The sequence below is a fragment of the Pleurodeles waltl genome, chromosome 8, assembly GCF_031143425.1.
Source record: "Pleurodeles waltl isolate 20211129_DDA chromosome 8, aPleWal1.hap1.20221129, whole genome shotgun sequence".
Taxonomy (NCBI): Eukaryota; Metazoa; Chordata; class Amphibia; order Caudata; family Salamandridae; genus Pleurodeles; species Pleurodeles waltl.
The window spans coordinates 929,939,824-929,966,415 of record NC_090447.1 but is presented as its reverse complement, the minus strand read 5'-3'; positions in this window follow the sequence as shown (position 1 = coordinate 929,966,415).

Below are 26,592 nucleotides of genomic sequence, written 5' to 3'. Positions count from 1 at the left end.
TGGGTGTCCATGCTTTGAGGACGCACGCAGGGCTAGGTTTTGGGATGGGTGGGATGTGATGGTGAGCCATTTGCAAGGAGTTGGTGTGATGGGGGTGGGGGTGAGGGTGGGGGTATGATTTGGGATGCAGGTGGGGAGGGGGTGGAAAGAAGTAGTTAAGATTAGACTTACCAGAGTCCATTCCTCCAGATGCTCCTGCGAGGCCCTCAGGATGCAGGATGTGCAAGACTTCCTCCTCCCATGCTGTAAATTCTGGGGGAGTAGGTGGGGGTCCGCCGCCAGTCTTCTGCACTGCTATGTTGTGCCTTGATACCATGGAACGCACCTTCCCCCGTAGGTCGTTCGAGCGCTTCCTGATGTCATCCCGATTGCGTGGATGCTGTCCTACAGCGTTGACCCTGTCGACTATCCTTTGCCATAGCTCCATCTTCCTAGCAATTGTGGTGTGCTGCACCTGTGCACCGAAGAGCTGGGGCTCTACACGAACTATTTCCTCCACCATGACCCTGAGTTCTGCGTCAGAGAACCTGGGGTGTCTTTGGGGTGCCATGGGGTGGTGTGGATGAGGTGAGGGATGTTGTATGTGTTGTAGAGTGTGGTGAGTGTGGTGGTGTATGGTGTTTTGTGCGTGGTAATTGTGTGGGTGATGTTTTGATTTGCCTCTGTGTGTTGGTCTACTCTAAGCAGTGCTGTCTCTCTCTGTCCTTCAGTCGCTATTGTGGTCGTAAGGGTTTGTGGGTGATGTGGGTGTGTGTTTTATATTGTATTGGGTGTGTGGGAGTGGTGTGTGTATGTGTATCAGGTGTGTGTATTTCAAAATGTCCAATGTGGTTGTGTTTTGTAAGGGTGTGTGTATTTTGAGCGCGGCGGTGTGTACCGCCAATGGAATACCGCGGTTGAAAGACCGCCGCGTGGATTCGTGGGTCGTGATAGTGTGGTCGTATTTCTGTTGGCGTGACGGTGGAGGTTTGGTCATCGCCAGTTTATCGCTGACCTTTGGTGTGGCGGACTTTTGTGGATGTCGGGATTTTGGCGGTTTGCCAGTTGCGGGTCAGAATGACCGTGGCGGGTTACCGCGGCCACAGCGGTGTTATGGCGGTCTTCTGTCTGGCGGTAAGCGCCTTTTACCGCCGAGGTCAGAATGACCCCCTATCTCCTTTAAAAAAAAAAAATAAGAACAACTTACATAAAGAAGGAAAAATTACATAAGAACATTACATAACTTTTAACAATCACATAAGTGTGTCCTTGAGATGACAATAAATAAAACATTCTTACTAAACACTATGATATTCCCTGAGTTTGATCGGTACCCGTTTCTCACGGACAGATCTCGTCAAGGTGTGGGGTTCTAACAAATTGTTGTCTGACACCTTCCGTTCCTGATGGATGCCCTCTGACCCAGAGATGCTACCTCCTTCTATTCCACAGTGACTGACATCCTTTGCCTTAACAACCTTACCCATATTCCACCATTGACCACCCTCAACCATGATGGCATTACCACACACTTTCTTCACCATCACTGGACATCCATAGCAGGCCTCCCCTTTCCTCGCAAATGTCTGTAACTTGACACGCACCAGATCTCCAGGTTGAAATGAGAGTTCTTTTGTAGAATTCTTCAGGTCATACCTAGCTTTTACCTTTTCTTGATTTTTTTTTACTTCACCCAACACCCAGTCCTTGTTCACAGAATCAGGAAATTTACCAGACACAACTTTAGCTAACCACGCTGGAAACAGTCTTGACGTGCTACGTCTTCCGTTGAACAGTTCAAAAGGAGAGATTTTTGTCTCTGAATGTGGAGTGGTACGATAGAACCACAACATAGAATTCACTGCTTCTTCCACATCCAGCTTACTCGCTTTAGCCCACTTGATACACTCTACAACCACCCTATTCATTCTCTCTCCTAAACCATTTGTTTGAGGATGGTATAGAGAACTCTTCAAATGTTTCACACCAGACTCTCTCAGAAACGTTTCCATGTCATTACACACAAACTGTACACCATTATCCGAGATCAAGTTCTCCGGAAAACCTTCCCTCCAAAAAATCTCTTTGAGAAACTGAATCACACTACCAGCAGTAGGCTTGGCAAAGAAACGCACTTCTGGCCACTTACTGAAGTAGTCCATTAGTACAAAAGCATAACGCATCTGACTGGGGAGAAAATTGAAAGGTCCAACCATATCGACCCCAACTTTCACCCAAGCCTTGTCTGGTAAAGATATGGGTTGTAATGGTGGTTTTACAACCTTCACCCCTTTTTCTGCACCATTACACACAACGCATCCACCAACCACTCTTTCTACATCCCTGTCCATAGAAGGCCACCAATAGTGTGCTCTAATACGTCTCTTAGTCATAGTGGCAACAAGGTGACCCTCATTAGCATGATCCACCAACCTTATACGAATCTCACACGGGAGCACACATTTATCATTCCTCAAAATAATACAGTTTTCAATAGAAAATCCTTCGCCCACCTTGGCATATGGTTGAACTTCAGCATTCAAATTTCTTTCTTTAGGCCAGCCATTGATTATATGCTGCTTAACAATGGATAACACCTCATCACTGCTTTCAGCCATCCTCCACACAGTCTCCGTGCACACCTTGGACTCATCAGCATCAACAGCTGCTATAAAACAATCTTCCACATCATCCTCCAAATCAAGATTAATTTCTTCATTGATAGGTAGACGAGATAGAAAATCTGCTGTGAAATTATCTTTCCCCGGAATGTACTTGACCTGAAAGTCATATTGCAACAATTTTGTGGTGAGGCGTGCAATACGAGGGGTCGTTTAGTTAAATTTAACCCCATTTAAAATGTAGACCGGTTTATGATCAGTTTGAATTACATAGTTTCTGCCCCACACATAGCTCCTAAATTTCTCGCTAGCCCAATAGCATGCTAGCAACTCTTTTTCAATCACCAAATAATTCAATTCAGGATCACGTAAAACTCTAGAAGCATAACTAATTACTTTCTCAACTTTTCCCATACCTTGCGACAACACAGCCCACAACCCATACCTACTAGCATCAACCGTGATGGAGCACAATTGGCTGGGGTCGTAAGGACTCAATGGTCTGGCGTCCACCAACTCTTGCTTCACCCTTTCGAAAATCGTTTGACACTCACTGTCGCATTTAAATGGTACTTTGCTTTTGAGCATATTAGATAAGACTTTCATTTTGCTAGCATAGTTGGAAATGAACTTTGAGTAATATTCACACATGCCAACAAAAGATCGCAACTCATCTTTGTCCTTAGGGTTAGGAGAATCTACAATCGTCTTTACTAGCCTAGGCCGAGGTGTAATACCTTCCCCAGACACACAATGGCCCAAAAAATCTATCTTTTTCTTGTAAAACTCACATTTTTCTTTCTTTACACAGACGCCAAAGGACTGAAAAATCTTAAACACTGATCTAATGTTCTCATTGTGATCTTCTAAACCCTTCGTGTGAATCAACACATCATCCTGAAAGATTAGTATACCCTGAACTTCCCCCAAAATGTTGTGCATGATGCGTTGGAACGCTGACGCCGCAGAAGCCAAACCGAATGGCATCCTGCAGAACTGGAAAGTGCCAAAGGATGAATTAAAAGCTGTGTAATGGCGGAAATCCTCATCCAACTCAACCTGGTGATACTCAGATGCCAGATCAATCTTTGAAAACCACACTGAGCCCCTCTGCCCTTCGAGTAGGTCACTGATCTTGGGTAAGGGATACGAGTCTACCCATATTTCCTTATTGAGACTCCTGAGATCCACACATAAACGTAGGTCTCCATTACGTTTACGGGCAACAACCAATGGAGAAAGCCACAAACTGGACCCAATAGGTTCAATTACACCATTCTGTTGAAGCTTGTTCAATTCAGCTTTAAGATCTTCTCTTAAAATAAACGGCACCGACCTGACTTTATGTCTAACAGGAATGGCCCTATCCTTAACCTTTATCCTATGCTTGAAACCAGTAACCCTTCCCAAACCCTGGGCAAAAATACCAGGAAACTGATCTTCAAACGGTGCCTTGGAATCTGCGTTCTCCACCACCAAAACTTGTTCTTTTGTTTGAGGTTTCAGCACCATACCAAACAGACCCTGATGGTACCACCTCAAAATGTTCAAACCCTTGTAGGCCACATAGATTTTACCAAAAATCCTCCGACCCTTGAACACTAAACTGTCTTCTATGTAACCTTCTAACTCAATTTTCCTGCCTTCATTAGAGACCGGTGACCTATCAGGAGGGAATAACTTTCTGTCGCCCCAAATATTATGGAACAGATCTGATGAAATCATAGTAATAAGTGCACCAGAGTCCACCAATAAACGAAGCCATTTATCCCCAACCCAAATATCCACCATGGGATCTATACATTGGTTTTGTTCCTTGACCCCTAAAACTTTATCTGTGACCACAACAATCATGTCTTGAAATGCTTTTACAAAAGATTCCTCTCTATTTTCCTCATCATCCTCCACTACACACGTTACATTAGCTTGCTTATTACTTGTGGATTGACAGACTTTAGCAAAGTGACCAACTTTGCCACATTTCCTACATACAACGTTCTTTGCCGGACAAGTCTTGCCGTCCTTGAAATGGGGCATGTTTCCACATCTAAAACAAATATTCGAAGACCTAAAAAAAGGATTGTCACTTTTCTTCGGCTCAGCATTCTTTGCTGTGCCCCTTTTTGTAACAACACTGACATGAAGAGGATCAGAGTCCTTCAGAGCGGAGTTAGAAGAGAGTTCCATCAGAGAGATCTGGGCCAGCTCCACACTCTTGGCTACTTTGATAGCCTCATCCAACGTTGGATTTCCCATGGTGAGTAACTTTTGCTGAATGTGTTTATTCGAACAATGACCAATGAACTGGTCCCTTATGAGCTGGTCTTGAAAATCCTGAAATTCACACTTAGAAGCCAGTTGTCTTAGTGCACTGACATATGCATCAACATCCTCACTTTGAAATTGCTGACGCTTGAAGAATTTGTTCCGCAAAACTACTAGACTCGGTAATACATCAAATCTTGTGGACAACTTTTTGGTAGTCATCAAATATTCATCAAGTTCTTCATCAATTTGTGGTAGGTCAGGTAAGTGTTTGAAGATTTCTCTCCCTTCATACCCCAACGAATGTAAAAGCAAACATTTTTTTCTTTCAGGGCGAAAACGAGAGGCTCCTATAGCACCCAGGTAGGTTTCAAAACCATCAAACCATTGTCTCCATGGAATTGGAGGTGCACCAGGAGTTTCCAAGAAAGGTGGTGGAGGATTGACTGACTGCATTACTTAAGACCAGACGTGGCAATCAAAGTCAATGTGATGTGAACTACGTAGCAATAATATTCCACTGGTGATATATTTCAATAGAGATTCAAGCACAAAGTACTTCCAAGATGGCGCCTGAAAAAGGCCATTCACAGTACAAGTAAATACACGTTCTATATCACCAATACAACTGCTGACACACGATCCTCTACAGAGAAATACCCAGAACATACTTATTTTCTTCAGGAAATCGATGTGAAAGAGGCTCCACACGAAGACAGAACAAAAGAATGTTGTCTGGATGTACTCTCACCAACCGCGTAGGAAGAAACCAGCTCGTCGCCAAAAATCTGATGTTATGATCGAGGCAGGAGATGTTCTAGTAGGTGTAACATATTTATTGAATATTGTCCATATGTAATGAAAAGGGCGCCGCTGTCGCGTCTCCTGGCCTCCTTCTGCCTGCTCCAACCGTCCCTCGCAGAATGCAGAGCCACGAGACGCGACCGCCGGCTCCGCGCGACAGTTCTGGTTCGGCACGCAACACCGCGCGCCGAACCTACACACAATAACATGTTCTTACATTCAATAGCAAGGGGCATACGTTTTGAAGGAAATTGGGCTATTAGTTGTGCGGCCTGCACAAGTAAAAGATCCACAATTCCGCCATTTGGGAACCAAGCACTTGGCACCCTCGGGGTAGCAAGGAAGAACAGTCCAAGGCCTGCTCCAGTGAGATTGTGTGGGTTAGTAATCACTGCTCACAATAATAACACTCAATAAATGATTGTTCATTCAGTACTTTTTCTTTAGGAAAATAAGTGATTTTATTATACACCCACTACTAAATACTATGGAATAATTTACAAATATGTACATTGGCAGATAGAAAATGCCATATATGACACTGCATAATCACCCTTGACCCCCTAAAAGGTTCACTCAAACATATCAAGTGAGTCTATTTGTTTTGCCAAGGTTCAAGAGGAACAAACCACATGTAAAAACATAATCTCACATATAAATTCAATCATCAAAATAATACTTCTTTATAAATGCTCTTATTAATGCTAATACAACATACACAGTGTGAGCAGTAATCATTGTCATCATTATTTGAAACCAATCAAACATTTATAATAAGTAAAACCTGTGTTGCATATTTTTTGGTATTTTTCAACCATAAATCAACACTGATAAAAGCAGCAATTAGAGACCATCATATTGGATTAACATTGCATTACAACCATAAACTTTGACTATAGAAAGCATTTTAAGACGTATTTCAACTAGCCACCTTCAGGCCTTCATCCCTGCAATCATATTCATAATCTTAGAGAATACACCACTCCCAGATGAAGAACAAAGGCTTCACCTTTGGGAGTGCTTGAAAACATGTTGGAAATCCTGAGGAAGTTAGTGTTTTTGAGTGCCACCCATCTTAGGGTGGGGACTCCTGAAGTACTTTTTGGGGGAAGGCTGCACACGTCCTTGTGTTTTTGGTGGTGACCCCGCCATCCTGGGGCCACCACACAGGGCGACACATCCAAAATTAAGGCCTAAACATTGCACAATGATCCAGCCCCCAGGGCACTATGGGGCATTCCTTCTGAAAACGTGAATATTTTATTAGCAGCTCTCCCGCTGCTCTGCAGAGAGCTGCAGTATCTGTTCTCCTTGTTCTTCTGCTACAAGTCATTGCACCGGGCAGCCTCTTTCCTGCACCTCATGCATTATCCACATTGGGGGACAGCCAAGGGAGCCCACCTCTGGCCACCTCAACTGAGTCCCTGACAGACCAGCATTCTCCAGTGCCACCGCAGGAGATGGCAAGGTTTCTCTACCTACCTGCAGGCAGACACAACAGTCGGTGGTGACCTCCTGCTTCTCCACAGACACAGCACGGAAAGGGGGAGGTTATCCATGCTTGAGAGAGCACAACAGTGCTCCCCCATTTCTTCTGGGGTACAGAGGGATTGGGGATTGGGGATTGAGTCCGCCCCCCTGGAGTAAATCACACCAAGGGAATGGGGTCCCCGGGCATTCATGTGAGAGGCACCACACACGTCCCTCTCAGGGGAAGAATTTATAAAAGTTCTCTTTGTGCTGACCACCGGGCCCATGGCCCACCCCAGTGTTATTTACCACATGAAGCATCAGAGCCCCACGGGCTCTGTGTGAGGAAAGGTCACCAAACTTTAAAGTGCCATAGCAATGACAAAACAGTAAATCACACTGACTTTCCCTATTAGTGTACACTAACAGTATATGGCCCACCCCAGGTCAATATCCAATCCTGCAGGGTCCCCATTGTGACAGGCAACCTGTGCACAGTTACTGGGCTGCGCACAAAAGAAGTCTCCTTTCGAAAGCCCGCACACATGTATACATGTATGTGCACACATTTTCATATGCAACCAGCCAGGTGACCCTTTGCCCTTGCTGTTTCACTGCGGCCATATATTAAAAAGTTGACACTGGCAGTAAAAGAGCGCTGTCCATTTGCCTTTGATTACCGTGGGTGAGATTGATTTAGTCAGATTCACCCACAGTAAAAAGTAAATAAACGTGTGATCCAAAATGGAAAAAATAAAGGAGCACTGAATGGGTGGAACCCAACTACAACACAAAATAATTATTTTGCTGTGAATGAATAAAAATTGAAATTATGGCCCATATTTATACTTTTTTAGCGCCACATTTGCATCATTTTTTTACGCAAAAATGGCGCAAACTTACAAAATACAATTGTATTTTGCAAGTTTGCGCCGCTTTTTTCATCAAAAAGCGGCGCAAATGCGGCGCTAAAAAAGTATAAATATAGGCCTATATATTTTGAGTATATTGCCCTCCTTATTCTCACCCTAATTTTTAAGTTGGTGTGAAGACTTCTTTCCTCCTGTGGTGTTAATTTCAATAAATTAATTATTTGGGTGATTTACATGTTTGAATAGAGGGCCCGGCAAATGCTTTGGCCTAGAAGCATTAGGATTTTTTAAAGCTTAAGATCTTATTCAACGGGTATGTGGTCCTACGATCTTACTTTTTAGTGGTTAAGACTTAGTTACATTAGATATGCTTGTGGCTCTTCTAAAGGTATATCAGTATTTTGTACCACTTGAAATTGAAAAGTAAGGTCTGGGAAGCTGAACTACATCTTTGGAAATGTGTGAATGAAACTTAATTCTTAGAATGTCTACTAAGTGTTTACCTAGTTTTCATAGTATAGATTCCTTGAAAACCTACAATTGCTTTAATCTTCTTAAACAAGCCATAGCTGATGCTCATATTTAATTGCTTGTTTGTAAACCTAAGTCCTTTAGACCTAAATATTTAATGACCAAATCGTTTGCATCCACTATGAAACATAATTGTGAAGTATTAAATACCTTTGAGAGGGAATGGAGAAATCAATAACATCCATCAGCAAAGCAAAGGAAGAATAAATATTTAATAGAATAAATGTCTAATAGAACTAGAAAAACAATTGAAACAATATTTCATCCACTGGAAAATATTGCTATTTTTAATAGTGGACTCCCTTTTTAAATCCCCTGGGGTAAGTAATATGTGAATTAGTGAAGGCTCTACCTCTTTATTTCTCTAGTACAGTTAAAATACTAGGGCTGAAATTACAGGTGAAGATATGATTTTCATCATGATTACTTCTGTTTCATTTGAATAAAGCAGTGTGTACTAGTACAGGAATATGGCACAATCATACAATACATTTATTGTTAAACTATCTATATTTTGGGCTGTGGCCAACCATCATGGCCACGTGGACATGATACACTAAAGCTCCACAGTATTCATGGAAGAAACAAGAAGGAATCTGGTGTCCAAAATACCCATTGTACTACTCTCCAGATTGTAGAAGGCGGTGAGAATACACGGGCACAGTGTGGGCAGTTTTTATATTGCAGCAGTGTGCGGCGCTCTGAGATTATCCAGATCAGCCCATGGTAGTGGTGGTGGTGAGCCTCGTGTCGATCATTGGACCCAAGGTGTAGCCTTACCTCCACCAGCAGTGAAGTCGAAGGCACAAGGCAGAAAAATGGAGCCCCACTCTACGTTCCATGGTCTCCATATATTACTAAATCTAGGGCCAGATGTGCGTAGCTATTTTTTGCTTGCAAATGTCCCGATTAGCAGAATCAGGTCATTTGGGACCAGAAAATAGCATTTTGGTACATACAAATGTTATTTTGCAGTTCGGTAATCTATTTACCGAACAGAAAAATAGGTCGCAAGTCGCTATTTGGAAGGGGCATGCTGAGGGTGTCCCTTCCTAATAGTGAGTTGCAGTGGTATGTATGATTGTTTTGCAACTGTGAATGAGGTTGTGAAACAATTGCAGTTACGACTACCTTCAAGTTGGTGGTAACTTATTTGCATATAGGAAAGGGTCAGAGCAGGCAGTGGTGCCACAGACCACTGCTTACTCTGGGAAAATGAAAGGGAAACTTTTCATTTTGTCGTTTGTAATGCATCCCTTTTTCTTTTAAGGAAATGGGCTGCATTACAAAAAAAACATGCTTTATTCAAGTTGGTGGTAACCCATTTGCAAATGGGAAGGGGTCAGAGCAGGATGTGGTGCCAAGGACCAATGTTTACTCTGAAAACATTAAAAATAAACTTTTCATTTTTTTTTTTTTTTAATGCATCCCTTTTTCCTTCTAAATTGTGACCTACCTCATGAATATTAATGATGTAGGTTATTTGCAACTCTTTTGGGAATCACTAAATGTGTCTGAGACACACTTGTACATTTCATTTTCCGAGTCTCTATATGCGATTCACATGAATTGCAATTAGAATTCACAAAATGAAATGGTCGTACATCTGGATGCTAGGAGCCTACCTTGTTGTTCAAAGAATGCAAACTGTTACTATAAACTGTAATTTTATAAATTTGCAAGGCAAAAAACAAGGCTGACCTTCATCAATGACATCATAGACTCATATAGTTAAATCTAAGGGCCTAATTCACAAAGGTAAACTTACAATTTTGTGTAAGTTTATGAGTGTTTGTTATTACGAATGGTATTTTACAAGTAGTATCTTTATGACTGAGGAGTAAGAACACATACAAAGATAGGATAATTATGTCCTTTCATGTGCAGAGACTCCATAGTCTTAAAGAAAGTATGAGTAAAATACCTTTATGGACAGAAAACAATTGTGAAAAGTGAGTTTGCCTTTGTGATTCAGGCACCTAACTCTTTGAAATGGCATACTAATACCTCACATCAGCAACAACTGTAACAATAACAATCTGCAAACCATCCACTTTGCCCTAATGACGTAAAGTGTGTACCTCTTAATCGAAATGTCCTCTTCATTTAGACCCAACAATCGCCTTCATTTATGGCCTAACAGTTTCCTGAGCTAGTGACCATTTCTTTCCTCCTGTCATTATTTTTCTTGGCCAACTTTGGCTAACCTGCCTGTATTAAACAAGGCACGTAAACTCTTACCTGATTCTAAAAGCGGACTAATGTCTTTTTACATTTCTTGCTAGGTAAGATTTTAAGATGGACTTTCCTAAAGTATCAAGAATGAGTCCTTAAAACATGGACACCAACAAAGTAATTTTAAATCCACTTCCACCACAGATCAAATCCATTTGAAAACCGGAGGTATAAACAAAGCCCTACTTTTTGTAGTTCTGCCATGAAGTGAATCTAATTTCCTTCAATATTTGTAATCTTACCAATTAGACTAAAAGAGGGTTAAGTATGCAACCAGTTAATTAATGGTTGTCCCTTAAAAGACGGGGATGAGACAAGGTACTCCATCCAATCCCTCTGGGAGTGACAGGGTCGGAGAGAGCCCACCAACGATGCAGCTTTGACAAGCTAATTTGTAGTTGTAAACATTCTCATAAATCACACCGATTGTACAGTGTTTCCGAGTCTGCACTTTAAAATCTGTAGAAGAATTGTCAAAAGTGTTTTAAAAGCCAAGAGGAGAATAATGTTCTTCATTTGCCATTGCTCACAGATTTTACTGCCAGTCTTTACAAGCAATGTCACCTACTCAGAATGCATTTAGGAGTATGCAAGGTAGTACTGCTCTAGTACCTTTTTATGTGTTGTTACATACCTCTGTGAACTGGCTACAAAACATCTAAAATGGGCATGAAATTGGCATATTCTGCAGATATTCCCATACAATAAGCACAAAGAGAACCAACTGTGCTCAATTTGCCTTTTTACAAATAGGAGGTTGAACTTTTCAGGCCTGATTCACAAAGATATTTTAGAGTATGTAAAAGGGTAGTCCTGTAGAACTACTTCCCATACTCATAATTACTTTTATGACTAGGCCCCTAACGTTTTGATACTGTCCTTATTTTAGAATGGTGTAGATGTTCTGCAATTTTCATGGGATTCCGAGAGGCATATTTAAAAGCCCCTAGCATCACCTTGCACCACATTAGTGTCATTTCTATACGCTAATGTGGCCCAACGAGGCCTAAATCCTCGTGCCATATTTACAAAGTTATGCAATACATACATTGTGCCACTTTGTAACCCTTTGCACTACATTATGCCTCTCTTTCTTCCCCCTTTTGCGCTCTTCTGATCATTCTATCCTTTGTGCTTTCTGCACTTTTTTCGATCTGTTTCCCCTTTTCTCTGTACTTTTATTCTCATTTTGCTTTCTACTCTCATTCTCTCTCTTTTCTCTCTCTCTCTCTCTCTCTCTCTCATCTTTCCCCAACTCTCTCTCTCCCCCCTGCCGCCCCTGCAGACCCGCCCCCTTTTTCACACTGTTTTTTCCACTCCCGGCTCCCAGCTGTCTTATCCTCCCCCCTCTCCCTACTTAATAGCTGCCTCTGGCACGCCAAAGGCAAGCCCATCTGTGACTGTCCGCGACCAGTGCAAGAACCCTTGGACCTCCCACCCACGACCTCTACACTCCAGCAGCTCTCCTCTCACTCAACCCAGGACGCAACAGCAACTGCAAACTTGCATCACCAGCCGACACCCACGGACCCTTCAGCTGCCTCTGCTGCTGCCAATCCTACACCAGCACCAAGACATTGGACCCGGCACAACCCACCCACAACAACACTCTGACACCGAAGACCCTGAAATGCATCCATCTCAACATCTGCTCCCTCCATAAACATGCTACCGAAATCTGGGACCTCCTTGACAGCACCACCCCGGGTGTTGCTTTTCTCATGGAGACCTGGACCAACACCACCTCAGGCCCGGACATCGCCATCTCCATTCCCCAAGGATACAAGATCAACAGGGAAGACCGCCACAGCTGCCCCAGGGCAGGGAATCACCATCGTCCACAAGTCTAACATCCGTCTGAGCACACACTGCGAAGAACCCCCAAGCCTGATGGAACACCTTCATTTCAAACTACAGAGCAACCCGACATCCACCCTCAGGGAAACCCTCAACTACCGCCCACCTGGACCCCGTGCACCCTTCGCTGACTTCATCACTGAATACATCACTGCACAAGCAATCACAGCCACCAACTACACCCTTCTGGAAGACCTTAACTTCCACCTTGACAACCTACAAGACCCCAACACCCCATCCCTCCTAGACAATCTCCACAGCATAGGGCTCTGACAGATCGTTACGGAACCAATGCACTCAGCAGGACACACTCCTGACCCCATCTTCACAACAAGCACTTCTGTCACCTTCAGCCACACCTCTGAACCTCCATGGACAGACCATTGATGCATCCATTTCAACTTCAACACACCCACCGTCCTCAGACCCTAGCACCAACCATCTCACAGAAGCTGGACAAGAATCACCAACGATCAGCTCACCGCCACCCTCGCCAACTCCCCCCCTCCATCGCACACAAGGACGACCCGAACACCGCAGCACACACCTTTTACAAATGGATCGCTGATTGCGCCAACACCACTGCCCCCCTCAAAAAGAACAACAGCACCCATGCTAAGAAAGCCAGCTGGTTCACTGCAGAACTCAGAGAATTCATACGCACCTGTCGACACCTTGAGAAAATCTGAAGAAACACTAAACCCACAGAAGCCCAAAGCAACTTCAGGGCCGCCACTACTGCACACCACCAACTCATCAGAACCACCAAAAAGACAGCAATACAAGATAGAATCTCCTCACACGCACACATAACAGCAAGGAACTCTTCAGCATCATCAAGGAGTTCACCCATCCCAACAGTGAAACAACGGACATCCCACTGTCACGTAGGCCCTCATTATCCTAATGAGACTACTGGATTCTGGCGGCAGAATCACTTGCACTGTGGGGGACTGAGTATAAACCCACAAAAGGTGACCCGGGTTTTGTTATAACCTCATCTCTACCGAAGGGTAGGGATGATTGGGAAACCGAGCGCATGCCACAAATGACTCCTCAGGGAAATCGTGGTCAATCAGATCTCATCCGTTTCTCTCAGTTACATTAGCATGCAAGGACAATCGGAGGCAGAGTATAGTTCAATACTGTTTTATTGAAGTAACTGCATCTTAGATAATAAAGCATGTATTGTAATAACTAGGACGATGAAGCATGACAGGATTAAAATTGTGACAACGAGAGTGAAACATAAAAATAACGCTATCATATTGTCACTAAGATCGTTAAAACTAGCTCCTACCTAGGCTATGTCAGAGCACAGCATGTTAAGCTCTAATTCTGCCCTTCAGGTTCCCCTGGGAAGGCATCATTCCTCATACCTGAGCAAGAGGCCTGTAGTATACATAAGCAGCTGCAGCGCAGCACTCAGCAATCAGCATACAGTTATGGTCATCTGGCTGGAATCTCTCTCTAATGTACATTGGTCAAAGTAGTGATTTTATAATAAAACAGTTGATGTTCCAAGAAAGATCGCAAGTAAGAGTGTGTGTGTTTCTGTGAACATTAGTGACAAAGCGTACCACTTTTGCCGGCAACCTAGCTTACTGTAGTCTTGCGAAAAGTACAGGGTGAAAGAAATGCATTGTTTAAGAACGCAGTGCTGGCCTAGGCAAAGAACAGCTAGATATAGAAATCTTTGCTTTGATGAAATCCTGCTCGAGTTTCCATATTATGACTATGCTGATGTGTTTCATGGTTTTGAGATTAATAAACGTGTTAGTAGAATTGTAACTAATAGGGAATAAACATCATATAATCGTACTAAACTGGTGTGGTTATTCATGACTGAAAGGTCATGGTGGTTTCCAAGTCTTATTGATAACGTTATTGATTTGTTGATTGACATGTTGATTAACTATCTCGTCCTAAGGTGTCTTCAATCAGGGTCAAAAGATTCATTGGCCTAAAACAAGTCCCAGAGTGAATAAATTAACTCGATTGGGACGCGCTATCAGTTCTGGTAGCAGAGGGACGGTTTAGGCCCTTTGAAGCCCTCGGACGAGGGACCATTGTCTAAAGGTGTTTTTCAGAATAATGCAAATTGGAGGTATGATGTGTCTCTAAATTCCCCATGACTTCCCTGGAACCTCGGAGCTTACGTAAGTGAGTTGGGTATGTTCTCAGCGTATTATCATGTACGATGTAGAATTTGCGCTTGCTGAGCTTATGCATATTGCAGGTAATTTGTGAAGTTTGTGTGAATTTAGGTCCGGTAATGTTGTTTTAGTAGGAGTGGGCGTACTCCGCAGTATGAGAGTGGGGAAGTCAGCGAACTTCATGTGAATGTGGCACTTTGTGCTAAAAAATTGTCCACATGGTTGTTGGTGATGTACGGACCAGTCGTGGTCTAAGACTCCGAAGTATATTGATAAGTGTAGGAGACACTTGGTTTATGTTGTAATATGTGCGGTTTAATAGGTCAATCAGGCGTGGTTGGCAAGTCGAGTTTGAGCCAAATTGTGTGAGTGAAACCTTCAATGGAGATTTGGCAAGTTCTAAAGTGCACTAGAACGAACCATTGACAAGTCGAGAGTAGGATTTGCGGGTCGAATTCTGCTTGCGAGTGCAGGAGCTGAGAAGGAGAGAGTATCGGCCGAGGCTTCAAGTGAAATCTCTGTAAAGTTCTGAAGCGATTGTGTTACCCTTCCTGTGGTAAACCGGCAAATTTGGGTTTTGTTGTTAAAGGTGCTCGCAATATATTGCATTAGTTTTGTGAGAGGAGGACAAGCCGCAAGACTTTGTCAGCTGCAGTGTGTGTGAGTGTGACATCAGTGCAGCCGCGCTGGGATAGGTCAGTTGCTGAGAGGGGTCACGCACGGATTGGCAGCCGTCTGTGAGAGGCAATCGGTTGAGAAGGTGGGCAAAGAGTGTTCTGGGAATTAAAGTCACTTCCTGATTAGGTTCTAAACAAAATAAAGGACACAAAATGAAGTTGTTCAAGGCTCTAAAGAGTGCTTTGAGGGGAGATACATACATTACAGCGAGTGTGGGGGAGCCTACACCGCCTAAGGGCACTCCAGCTTATATCGCAATGGAGGAGAAGGGAGTCGTGCCATGTCTTTGGTTAAAACAGTGGTGCAAATTGACAGAAAAGGAGGGATGTTTGGCGTTTCCAGAACACAGAACGTTTAATATAAGAATTTTGGAAAATTTGCGATTGGTGTTAAGTGTGCAAAAACTGCCCCCGAGACCAGCTCAGTATGAGGCATTATCGTCTGGGATTTAATGGCCATACAACAGACAGCAGAAATTTATGAGGATAATGAAAAGAGCAGGAAAGACTTTAGTGGAGGCTAAATGGGATAATGAGACCAAGATGTGGAGAAGGGGAATTGTTGACGGAATTAATATGTTTCCGGCAATAACTCAAGAAGATGAGATACAGGGAAAAAAGGCTACTTGTAAGACAGACAAAGACTCTAGTAAACCAAAGGAGACTCAGCGGTCTTGGGCAGATGCAGACAATTCAGACGATGAAGAGTTTCTTAATCAGTTGTTACATGATCGCCCGCCAACGCATGCCATAAATGATAATGGACAGAGTACTAGTGTGAGTCCTGAAGATCTGATACAAAATAAGGGAGTTGCGAATACAGTACAGAGAAGTGATACAGTTTCGATACAGAATGGTGTCAGTGTACCCATTGCACCAGACACGCAGATACAATTGCAGCCACCACAAATTCAGAGGCTCTATCCTGATGTCCCACTATTGGAGACAACTACGAGTTTGATGGTGCCGCCTGATCCAGTATATACGAGATCAAAGCTAATGCAGATTGAGCAAACTCCACAATTGCTACCCCAGCCGCAGCAACAGCTGGTTCCGAATTACACTTCTGTTGCAGGACTGCAGTCAGTAGCTACAGCACCTCTGATGAATCAAGCTATGGGAGTTAATGCTCCACAGGGTTTGGGAATTGGTCAGTCACCAGCTGCAATATCATTGCCAATTACTGTTGGTCCACCAGTACCGCTGTATGCGCAAGGTAAACCTGGCGTATGTGACCAGGGAGTAATGATCCAGGAGGCAATAAGAGAAGGGTCTACGGGAAACTTGCAGAGAATGACACAGGGAGAACAGACAGCTGAAAGATCTAGGTCCTTGTTGGACTTCAGTCCGATTGGGATTCCTTTGGAGACAATGAGGCAAGCAGGGTTGGGAACACTAACCCCACAGGTAATGAGTACAAATACAACGCAGACACCAATGATGCAATCTGGAAATGTCTTGTTGCAAAGCTCAACAGTACAACAATTGAACGAGTGGTTAGACAAGCTCAACACTCCACAGACTACTACAGTGACTGAAAGTGGTCAGAAAGAGAGGAATGTCTGAATTTTGTGAGACAGGGTGTGGAAGCCACCGAATTATTACAAGGAACGATTGGGGTGAATAGATTAGAGTCATACACAGAAGCAGAATTGAGGTATCTGTGCCCCAAAATAACCAAGGAAGTGAGCAGGGTGCATCAGAGGTTGGCAAACCTGGCGGACAAATACGGCATAGACATAGAAAATGCTAAGCATTTGAAGAGGAGCTATAGGTTAGACTTCGAACCTAAAGACTTCGATCACATGAGATCTACTGGAATGAAGGCACATCTCAAAGAGATACTACAAAGTGCTCAAATTTGGGGAGCATTAGAGAAGTGGGAAGGCAGATGGGCAAAAAAGAGAGATAAAGAGAAAGGTGATGGCCCGGAACCAAAGCAGGCGAAAGCTGCACCAGACACGGGGACAATAAAGATGTTACCAATGAGAGCGACAGCTGGAGGGGTTTTAGTCCATGTACCGTGGTCCAGGGGTGACATCCTGTCATTCACAAATGATTATCCCAGGTTGAGGGAGAAGCTGATAGAATGGTACCAGCAGACGGACAGGTTTGTGAAGCTTGCAAAATGTCTCTGGGAAGACTTGAATACTCTGTTTGAGATTATAGTCCCAGCTGATTTATGGCTTGAGTGCAAGAGGGGTGTGGATTGGCCGACAGAGGAACCAGCAAGGGACAAGGTTACTGGAGCACTGTCTTCTGAAGTGATGAGGTATTATCATAAAGTGATTGGGTTTTTGAAGCAGAAAGTGTCGCCGAAGGTGACTGATTGGCAGAAAATTGATTGGACGTCACAAGAGGGCAAGGATTCGATACATGTGTACTATGAAAGGTTGCTGAAGGAATTCAAACACTACAGTGGCACTGAGGAGATAGAACCGAAAGACATGAGTCATCTAGTGTTCAGGTTTGTTGAAGGGCTGAGACCAGAGATTAGACAGATGATTAAGAATCATTTGATCTGTTGGCAAGCAAAGCCGATTGATGAGGTGTTTCCGTATGCAAAATACTGTAGTGACGAGATTGAACTGAAACAGAGAAAGTTGAAGGAGAAAGTGATGGTGATGCAAATTAAGGCAGCGCAAGCAGGGATGCAGGGAAATGGAATAGAGCAGATGGTACAGCAGCAACCGCAGGGAAATTGAATGTTTCAGGCACAACCAAGAGGACGAGGTCGAGGAGGTTTTGTGAACCGTGGTCCAGATATGAATACTGTTGTGGTTCAAAATGATGTGCAAGGGCTGTAAACGGTATCACCATGTCACGCAGGCGGGGGCGTGGGGCACTGGAAGCGGGAATGCCCAATGGTGGTGCAGGATGGTGTTGTTCAATAAGGCAATGATGTTGGTACATTTCAAAATGTGAGGGGTCCAAAAGTGAGGGGTCAAAATCAAAATTTTCAGAATAACATGGTGCAGATGCAGGATCTCCAACCTATGCAACAAATGCAAATGCTGCGTGTTCAACCTGCACAGATGCAGCAGGTACAGCAGCAGATTCCCATGGAACCTAGACAGCAAATGCAGATACCATTGCTCCAATGGGACAGCAACAGGTGATGCTTCCTCAACAGGTCACAGGTCAAACAATGAGTCAAAATAACACAGTACAACAGTTCCCATTGTGTGGTTAGGATGGAATAAATGATGAATGGCCGGATGATTGTTCAGACAGTGAGGAGTGCAGGCTTGCAGCGTCCCTAGAAGTAGATCAGAGGGGTCCTTATGTAGAAGGAAAGGTGATGGGTCACAAAGTTTCATTCCTAGTTGATATAGAAGCTACACTCTCTACAGTCAGAAGTCCAGAGGTTCCAAAATTGCCAATTTCGGGCGTACCATAAGGGTGGTAGGAGTAGCAAATCAGTTCCTGACAAATCCAATTACAGATCCGGTCCAAGTAGAGATTGGTACCTTCCAGGGATTACATAGATCTGTAGTCTGTGACTCGAGTCCCGTATCTTTACTGGGAAGAGACTTACTGTGTAAGAAGAGGTGTTCAATTACCTGTTCCAATGAAGGGATTGAGGTGCAGACAAACAGTGATGATGAGGGGGACGATGGTCAGATCTCAGAGTCAGAGACGGAGACTGTAAATGATGAATACCCTTTGATAACCTTATTCCCGATGTTCACAGTGACTGACTTACCAGCCGAATTACAGGGAACAGTGACAGAGAAGTTGTGGGACCTGACAGGAAAAGAAGTGGGACTAATAAAAGGAGTAGAACTGGTCAAAGTAGAGATAAAGCCAAATGCAGTGTTTCCCCAGGTACCGCAGTACCACATGGCACAAGATGTCCTTATACAGGTGACACAGATAATTGCAGACCTTATAAAGCAAGGCGTTCTAAAGGAAGTGATGAGCAGCCTGTGTAATTCACCAATAATGGGTCTGAAAAAGCCTTGTGGGAAAGTTCGAATTGTTCAAGACTTGAGGAAAATAAATGAGATTGTGGTAAAATGTTGTCTCATAGTGCCAAATCCATCCTTGATCATGTTTCAGGTTCTGAGTGATGCAGAGTGGTTCACAGTTGTGGACCTGTCTCAAACATTCTTTTCGGTGCCTCTTCATGAGGACAGCCAATTTCTTTTCAGTTTCAAATTCCTGGACAAGATTTACAGTTGGTGTAGAATTCCACAAGGGTTTTCTGAATCACCTTCCATCTTCAATCAGATATTAAAGAAGGACTTGGAGTCATTAGAGTTGCCTTTTAGTTCGACTCTAGTACAGTACATTGATGATTTGTTGATTGCGTCCAGAACACAAGATGACTGCAGGTATGACACAATTGCCTTACTGAATCATTTGGGAGAGAACGGACATAAAGTGTCCCCGAAGAAGCTGCAATACTGTCAGAAAGAGGTGAAGTACTTAGGTCACCTGATTGAGAAAGGGTTGAGAAAAATAAACAAAGAAAGGGTGACAGCCATATTGCAGATGAATCCCCTGACAACCAAGAGAGACGTTAGGATGTTTTTGGGAATGGTGGGCTACTGTAGTCAGTGGATTCCCAACTTCTCGATTATCTCTAAACCTTTGGTGAGGTTGACAGTCAAAGAGATTCAGGACGGCCCGTGTGCCATAACCATGTCTGAGAAAGAGATGAAGGCATTCATGGAACTGAGGGAAAGCATGTGCAGGGCACCGGCTTTAGGTGTGCCTGATTACACAAAGCCTTTTGCACTGTTTTGTCATGAACGTGATGCTTGTTCTTTGTCTGTCCTGACACAGGTCCATGGAGGTGCAAACCACCCAGTAGCATATTTTTCAGCTACTTTGGACCCAGTTGCAGCAGCCTTACCGGGTTGTTTGCGTGCAGTTGCAGCAGTTGGTCAAAGCTTCACTCAGTGTGAAGGTATAGTGATGGGACATCCTTTAACAGTAATGGTCCCACATTTAGTTGAAATCCTGTTGACCGGAACAAAGACGCAGCATATGACAAATGCAAGACTTACTTAGTATGAAACAATTATACTGAATGTATCCTTAAAAAGATGCACTGTGTTGAACCCAGCAACTTTACTACCTATTGAAAATGCAGACATTGATGATGCCGAGGAGGTAGAACATGATTGTCTTGAGGTAACAGATCTGTGCACCAAACCGAGACCCGACATTAAAGATACCCAACTGGAAGAAAATGATTACATTATCTTTGTTGATGGTTCATGCCTGAGAGACTCAGTAGGAATACTGAGATCTGGATATGGCATGTGTACAATCAATGGTATTTTAGAAGCTTCCTGGCTCGAAAGAGTATACTCTGCTCAAGTGGCTGAATTAAGTGCACTTACCAGGGCATGCCACGCAGCTGAAAACCTGAAAGTCACTATCTATACTGACAGCAGAGAAGGATTTGGAATTGTACATGATTTTAGCCATTTGTGGTCACAGAGGGGTTTCCTGACCTCTTCTGGTTCACCGGTGAAAAATGGTGAGAAAATTAAGGATTTGTTGCACGCGATTCAGTTACCTCTTGAAATTGCAGTGGTGAAATGCAATGCTCATGTTAAGTCACAAGATTTTGTGTCAATGGGAAATGGATCTGCAGATCAAGTCGCAAGAATTTGTGCATTAAACTGTATATAGTTCTAAGACCAGTGGGAATTGTTACCTGAAACTGACAATGAAACATGCTCAGGTTATGCATTAAGGGCCATATTTATACTTTTTGATGCAAAACTGCGCTAACGCAGTTTTGCGCCAAAAAAATTAGCGCCGGCTAACGCCATTCTGAAGCACTATGCGGGCGCCGTATTTATTGAATGGCGTTAGCCGGCGTTAGCCGACCGGCGCTGCCTGGTGTGCGTGAAAAAAAACGACGTACACCAGGCAGCGCCGGCGTAGGGAAAAATGGCGTTTGGGCGTCCAAAAATGGGGCAAGTCAGGCTGAGGCAAAAAAATCGTCTTAACCCGATTTGCGCCATTTTTTTTGGGCGCCCAGACGCCATTAACATGACTCATGTCTTAGCAAAGACAGGAGTCATGCCCCCTTGCCAAATGGCCATGCCCAGGGGACTCATGGTCATTGGGCATAGTGGCATGTAGGGGGGCACAATACAGGCCCCCGTATGCCACAAAATGTTTTTAAAAAAAATACTTACCACAACTTACCTTTTCTTCCCTGGGGTGGGTCCCTCCATCCTTGGGTGTCCTCCTGGGGTGGGCAAGGGTGGCAGGGGGTGTCCCTGGGGGCAGGAGAGGGCACCTCTGGCTCATTCTGAGCCCACAGGTCCCTAAACGCCTGCCCTGACCCAGGCGTTAAAAAGAGGCGCAAATGCGGGTTTTTTTGCCCCGCCCACTCCCGGGCGTCATTTTTGCCCGGGAGTATAAATACCACGCACATGCCTGGGAGTCATTTTTTAAGACGGGAACGCCTACCTTGCATCTCATTAACGCAAGGAAGGTGTTCACGCCAAAAAATGATGCTAACTCCATGAACTTTGGCGCTAGACGCGTCTAACGCCAAAGTATAAATATGGAGTTAGTTTTGCGTCGAATTTGCGTCGAAAAAAACGATGCAAATTTGGCGCAAACGGAGTATAAATATGCCCCTAGATGAGTTAAAATCATTGCAGGGACGTACCAGCAAGGAAGAGAAACGCTCTTGGCTGAGAATGCAATGCGTACAGAGATCTGATGATTTATGGGTTTCAGAGGAGGGGAAAATGGTTTTACCTAACAGTCTTTTGTCACAATTTGCGAGGTTTTACCATGGTCAAGCACATGTTGGGAGAGACGCAATGATCAGGTTATTCAAAATTGATTGGTTCAATCCAAAATTCAGACAAGCTGCAGAGGTAATCTGTCACAGGTGCATTATCTGTCAGCAGATGAATGCGGGGAAAGGGACAGTGGTGAATTTGACCCACATTGGTAGAGCAGGAGGTCCATTTAGCAGAATGCAGATGGATTTTATTGAGATGCCCGTGTGTGGAGGTCTGAGATACGTGTTGGTGATTGTGTGCATTTTCAGTCAGTGGATTGAAGCTTACCCTACACATAGAAATGACAGTCTCATTGTAGTGAACCTGCTGCTTAGGGAGTTAATACCACGTTTTGGGTTTCCGATCTCTTTGGAATCAGATAGAGGAAGACACTTTGGCAATGAGGTGATTAAGCTCTTGTCTGCTGCATTGAACATTGAACAGAAGTTGCATTGTAGCTATCGCCCTGAAGCATCAGGACTAGTGGAGCAGATGAATGGTACCTTGAAGTCGAGAATGGCAAAAATGTGCACAGCTACCAATTTGAAATGGCTAGATGCATTGCCCTTAGTGCTGATGTCAATGAGAAACACACCGGACAAGAAAACAGGACTGTCTCCTCATGAGATTCTCATGGGCTGAGCTATGAGATTGACTGCAGTGCCTGCAAATGCTCTTGTAAATATCACGAATGATATGGTGTTGGACTACTGCAAGGGTCTAGCTGACGTGGTCCGCTCTTTCTCTCACCAGGTGGAAGCTACCACATTGCCACCAATAAGTGATCCAGGTCACACCCTGAAATCAGGTGACTGGGTTGTTGTCAAGAAACACGTGAGGAAGTCGTGTTTGGAGCCACGTTGGAAGGGGCCATATCAAGTAATACTGACAACTACTACTGCTGTGAAATGCGCAGGTCTTCCAAATTGGATCCATGCCAGTCACACAAAGAAGGTGACGTGCCCAACTGATGAGGAACTTGAATTGTCCAAAACAACAGCTGCAGAGAAGGAAGTCTCAGGGCCTGAGAATAATCAAAGGCGAACTGAGGCTCAAGAACAGCCCGTTGAGGACGGCTTAGTCACTCAAACAGCAAACGAGATCCAGAGGGGTGACAATGAGCCTATCTCAACTGAGGCACCAGGAGAACTAAGACAAGGAGAGGTTCTCCTAGAAGCAGACGGGTACAGGTTTGAAGTCGAGCCCATAACAGACCCTGATGGCGAAGGAGGTGAGGTAGAAGAAGGTCAAAGTGTTCTGACTCCCCCTGAGCCGCTTGCAGATCCATCAAGAGAAAACACCATAGTACAAGAGGAGGGCACTGTTCAACATCCTGAAATGTCAAGTGGAAAGAAAACATTTAAAGGAGATAACTGGCCGGAGCCACAAGCTGCAAAGGAGAAAGTGATACCTAATGAAACAATAGAGGAAGAGGTTGATACAACCAGGAAAGAAGATCTCAGTGAAGGAGAATTGCAGGGTGATCGCAAACTGAAAAGAAAAAGAGTTGCAAACAGGAGGTACGCAGGTCCTGAATGGGCATACGCAACATCAGCTGAATGGCAACAAGAATTCTTGGCATTCTGTTTTTATCGAGAAATTCCAGGTCAATACTACAGCACCTGAATTCAACCACAGAAAGAGACTGTGTTAAGTTGAAAATTAAATAGAGAGAAAACTGAGAAAAGAGATAAATAAATTTCCGGATGTGACACTGTTAACCTGAATTGACTCTGAAAAACAGATTATGACAAGCTGCTAACCTGATTTGACAAAGGGTCCTGGGAGTGAGTGAAACGCTGTAAATACTTGCTAAGAAAGAGACTTTTGCATGAGATTCTGATTCTTTATAGATCATGAGTAACACTAGAAATGATGACAGGGGTAGGATGTGTGGTTGGTTGAGTGTTATTTTGGGTATTGTGTGTGCTATAATAATTATAGGTGTGATTGTGGGAATGCCATTGGTGGATAAGAGTGCGATTAACAATGCTTCAACTCCTGAGACTGCTACACTAACACCATGGGAGAGGTTTGAGCAGGATACGAAGTACTTGCATGAGGGAACTAATTCAAAAAGGGAACTATCTACTCTTCTATCGCTTGCTGAATGAGTATGTTGACATAATGGATGCGAAGAATTGCTATGTGTGCCCAAAGATTCCTTCGTCAGTACAAGAAGCGGTTACTTACCATAGTTTGCCGCTTACGTATGGAATAAGCTGTAGTTTGCTATTAACGAGATTCTATGATCAAGAACATGTTCAATACTTCTACTCTAATCTAGATGTAGTGTTTTCTTTTGTGCCTGTAATTGAGTTTCTAAATAAATTAGCTAAGGAACATAACATAAAAATAGTTAGGGGTTTCTTTGATCCAACACTAACATTTGGAACAGCTTATGCGCACTGCAATAATCTAACCTGCTTACTAACACCTGTAGAGAAGAGCTTCTTAGATCACACTGATGATAGACGAAAAGCATTAAAGGAAAGGATAGAAAAGGGATTAGAAAAACGAACGTTTGCAAATGATTATGCTTATAGTGCAATAAAGACACAGGGCAAATTAGCTATAGAAGCATTAAACGTAGGTAGGCTTTGTATATATAGGCCAAAATCTGATCATGACACTTTATTTGTGGGAACGAGTGAATGCAGACATGTGTTTTTGTTTCAGAGTAAATGGACGTTCTTGTTAAATGGACAGGATCCAGAGATCCCTGGGATCTATTACATATGTGGACTTAATGCTTATTACCGTCTTCCAAGGAGATGGTATGGGACATGTTATTTGGGAATAGTTTGCCCAAAGATTTACCAAATTGATGACGTAAATCAACTTCCTAAAATGTCTGAATTACATCATGCTAGACAGAAGAGAGAGACAGCGGCTGCTGTCGTAGGTGATATATTTGGAGCCATAATTCCTTCAGTGGGGGTTATCTTAAACTCCATAAAGATTTGAAAGTTGTCTACTATTGTGGATAACATGCTGACAAATTTCACAGGGGCTATACTCCTGATGGACACTGAACTTGCTGCTGAGAAGGCTATGACTCTTCAAAACCGGCTAGCTTTAGACATTCTTTTAGCGAAGAGTGGCGGAGTCTGTAAGATGCTTAATGAGCGCCACTGTTGTGCATTTATTCCAGACAATAGTAATAAGATTAGAGGTATGCTTCCTAACCTAACAAGAGACAGTACAGATTTGAAGGAGCTGAAGGAACCTGGAGTTTGGGATAAGATTGGAAAAGGAATGACTAAAGTGGGGAATTGGTTTAGTTGTATTTGGAATGGGATACTTGCGAAAATATTAGGGGGTATATTGATTGTTCTAACATGTTTTTGATTGTTCTAACATGTTTATTTGGACTATGGTTATCATGCAAAATTAGTAAAAGAATTAAAAGAAAATTGGCGAAACACAATAAAAGAAAAGAGGAAAAGAAAAAGGAGAAAATGTTCAAAGAAATTTGGGAAAGATCAAGAAGGAGTGAAGAATATGAAATGTGCGAAATAAGAAAGTGAAAGGTTGTGAAGGGAAAGGTTTTGTGTGATGACAAGTGTCATCAGAGGAGGGACTGAGTGAGCGTAGTTTTTATACTCAAAATTAACATGAAATGTTTATGAACTAATACATAATAATGCCGCATAGAAAATGTATTAATGTATTTTGCTAAACGTGCGCCTGAAATGTGCCCATGGGGAGTGCCCGTCAATGTATACAATGACTAATGAAATTGACTAACAATGAGTTAATGATATGTTAATATATGATTTTACACTAATATTAAGAGTTATATGTTAAGGTTTTGCTAATAAAATCATTAGGCCTTAGTTAGCATGAGTCGAGGCCTAGCTGCCCGGTTTTATATTAAATGTGTTTTTCTAACGTGCAATGTGCTGACTTGCTGAAGGACATTTACTCGTACTTTTCCAAAAGCTAGAGGATGTGTGTAACCGTAGTGGATCCGTTCCCATGAAAGTCGACTTGCTCAGAGAAACATTTTTGCTGAATGCAACAGTGTAGACTAGTTACAGGTACAAGGTCGCCTAAACCAGTACAGACAATGGACCTACTGACTGAAGATGCAAGAGGACCACGAGAGTATGAAATCATACCAGACATTCTACCCACCGGAGACGTCAATCACAAGAGCCAATAAACTACGTGAGAACTGTTATGGGGTGACAATTTTGATGAAATCATCAGAAACCCATTGGATGGAGATAGTGGGGTGCCAACCCTACCCAATCAGAAAGTAGGGGACTGTACAACAGAAAAGGAATAAAAACCTTTGACTTAAAGAACCAGGGGGGAATGCCATTGCAAACTTTTGCTATGACCCAGACACT